This window comes from Engraulis encrasicolus, chromosome 12 (assembly GCF_034702125.1).
Source record: "Engraulis encrasicolus isolate BLACKSEA-1 chromosome 12, IST_EnEncr_1.0, whole genome shotgun sequence".
Taxonomy (NCBI): domain Eukaryota; kingdom Metazoa; phylum Chordata; class Actinopteri; order Clupeiformes; family Engraulidae; genus Engraulis; species Engraulis encrasicolus.
Genome location: NC_085868.1, coordinates 23647276 through 23650910, shown reverse-complemented (window position 1 = coordinate 23650910; position 3635 = coordinate 23647276).

Here is a 3635-nt window from a genome sequence, read left to right as displayed (position 1 = left end):
TTTGCGATGAATAACAGTCTGCAGTAGCCTACCCGCCGTCGATCAAGGCAGACTTGCTAAGTTTCGTTTCCTCGTCAGTCTGTCTTCTTGAACGGGATATGGGCGAGACGCGCGCAAGCCGTGGAAGAGTGGCAGGTGCTGATTTATTGAGCCTCCGGAACTTCGAGATTTTAAGGGAATTATGATATAATATTAATAATCTACTTACTACTATCATATGCGTTTCTAATTACAAAGTTGTATGTCATATACACACCCAATTCGTAGACTAGGCCTACACATCGTGCAGTGACGTGCGCTGAGTTTGTAGCAAGAATCGAAAGTGAAAGTAATTCAAACTCATTTTATCACGCAGCCTCTCCTTTTGCGTGTGGCCTCGTGCTTCGTTGGCGACCCGCCTCCATGGAGAAAATGCAATGCACTTTCCCCGCTATCAACTCAGGCACAACAACATAAGGAGACTTTGCCCCATTCGACATTCCGATTGAGAATGAGAATATGACCCTTGGATTGTCCTTTTGCGATATATTAACTTCTATCGTCAATTATGTCTTGCCTCGCATCACGAGGCCCCACAAGGAAATAGTTAGCCTATAATGAGTTTCACACATTATTCAATGGGCCTAGTCTATGGTGAAAGCAAGCAATAATTGCTCCATGTGTTATTAACTCTTTATAATCACTGTATAGGTCAGCCAGGATGCTGACTTTATCGGCTAGACCTATTCAATTTTACAGATCCACAACATGAGCCATTTGCGTTTAACTGTCCAGGTCTTGTATTTTTGTATTATTTGTGAACACAGATACATCACTATCGTAGCATTTAGGCCTGCACTCTAGAGGCAAAAGAGCCAACTATCAACATCCTAAGACTGGGCACAGTAATTTAGACCTAGGCCTATATTAACTAATGTATTAGGCTATTATTTTTAATCCTTAACATGCTACCTTTCCCCCCTCTGTCCGTGTTCATGATTTTATCACACGACTAAGTAATTATGATAATAACCTAGTCTGTATCAAACCCAATCAACAGCATATGGAAAGAAGAATAAATGAACAAAGAAAGGACTGTCTATTATTAATAGCCTACATAAGCATTGGAGACTTGAAATGGTAATCCTCAACACTAGCTGTCAGTTACCTCCGGGCAGTTTGGTAGGCTTAGATAAAGAGAAATTATAGGCATATCTGGTCTTGTGTGAAATATTTTCATCAGTGCTCACATGCAGATACAGTACACACATAGGCACAACATTTCAGTTGGTAGGTGGCATTTGATTCCACATGTAGGCTACACCAGACAATACAACTTGCTCAGACACATCCACATTTTTTTCTAGCCATATTGGTCCGGTTAGGACATTAAAATGTATGAGGTCTCTCTCTCTCTCTCTCTCTCTCTCTCTCTCTCTCTCTCTCTCTCTCTCTCTCTCTCTCTCTCTCTCTCTCTCTCTCTCTCTCTCTCTCGTTCACTCACACACACACATTCACACACACACAACAGAGGACAGATGACATGTTAACAGAATCATTTCATGCTTGACTGAGTTTGCTCTGTCGCGCTCCCGCCTTGCTCTGTGCCAGCCGGCTCTATTCACAAGATTTATACACCACAGGCATTGCTCTGCTCTCTCTCTCTCTCTCTCTCTCTCTCTCTCTCTCTCTCTCTCTCTCTCTCTCTCTCTCTCTCTCTCTCTCTCTCTCTCTCTCTCTCTCTCTCTCTCTCTCTCTTAATGTATACACCACAGCCAGTGTGCTCTTTCTTCCCATCTTGTAGCCTACCTGTGGTCTGCCTCTATACTCTTTCACTTCCCAACTATGTGCATCTCTCTCTCTCTCTCTCTCTCTCTCTCTCTCTCTCTCTCTCTCTCTCTCTCTCTCTCTCTTTCTCTCTCTCTCTCTCTCTTGCTCTCTCTCTGTCAGTTTTTCTATCTTTCTCCTATGTGTATTATCTTGTACACACTCTTTGTCTTTTTGCATGTCTCGCTCTCTCTGTCTCCTCCCCAAATCTAGCAATGTCTCTTCAGAGCTCTCACTTGCTTTTTCTTTTCATTCCACAGTCTCCGTTATTAGCATTCACACGCACATACGCACTCTGTCTCTTTCTTGCTTTCTCTCTTTCTTGCGCTCTCTCTCCCTCTCTCTCTTTCTCTCTCTCTCTCTCTCTGTCTCTCGTGCGCGCGCCCGTATGCATGCACGCACGCACACGCACACACACACACACACACACACACACACACACGCCCGCTGCAGTTTAGTGGCAGGGGGCGGGCTTGAGGCGTCAAAAAAGAATGAGGCTAATTTCACATGCAAATTACAATCAGATGGCCATCTGTGGGAGATATCAAACCGTAATTGCTGTAGTGTCCCCTTGATGAATATCCAAGTCCGTCAAAGGACACCGGCAAGGAGCACTCGGCTGCATTGCAGAAGACTGGCTGCCCATTTCCACAGAGCTCTTCCTGGGCTTCATTATCAATTCAGGAAGCAATGAATAGTCTCACCATTTATGTATCTGTATCTATATATCTGTACATCTGTCTATTTATGTCTGTCTGTTTTTCTGTCTCTGTGCCTGTCTGTCTGTCTGTCTGTCTGTCTGTCTGTCTGTCTGTCTGCCCTCCTGCCTGTCTGTCATTTTTCTGTCCGTGTGTACCTCGTGATTGCCTTCATAGTGTCCTCTTTCCCATTCATCAGAGTGCTTGCCGTGTGAGCTGACTATACGGCCTACTACAGTCCAGGTCTATGAGGAGCTGCTGAAAAGAGCATGTACTATACCGCTCCCTGGTGTCCAAAGCCACATCCATCACCTCACAGCTGGATGTGGAAGCTGAGCTCCTAGTAAGTGGTGTTGTAAAATAACAACATTTGCACAGCACAGTTCTCCAAACCAAAGCACATTACAGTGATGGTTCACAGTCAGTCACCCATCTATGTACTGCAGTCACTCACACACAACAATGTCTGTGTTGCTGTAATACTTAGTTAAAATTACATGCGTGTTTATTTGCATGAACGTTTGAAAATACACTGCAGATATGATCAGATTCTAAAACGTTCCGGTGTTTTTTATTTTGGTTTACAATTCAATGTTTTTCAAAAGTTGGGGGTGTGGTTGGAGGCAGGGGTGGGGGTTGGGTGTGTCTTGGTTCTCGTCAGATGATTGTGGTTCTGTAGCTGAGCAGAAACACATACAACTGGAGAGAGCCAAGTTATATCAATCCCTCCAACGCCCCCCACCCACCCACACACACACACACACACACACACACAAAAACACACACACCACTCCCTTGGGATCCACAGCCCTGACCCAATGGCAAAATTAGCCAAGGGATGATTGACAGCTGTGGGCGTGACTTTGGCTTATCTCAGAGAGCAGGGTGCCTCTACAATGGCCAATCATGTCTCCGCATTACCCCCACATCACCCCCCAGACACACACACGCACATACACACACACATACACCACACCTCCTCTATCAACGCAAGCGGCAGACAAGGCTCCTGTCACTCGAATTGACTTTCTCTATGCTTCCTATTATCAAGCACACACACACACACTCACTCACTCACACTCACACACACACACACACACACACACACACACACACACACACACACACACA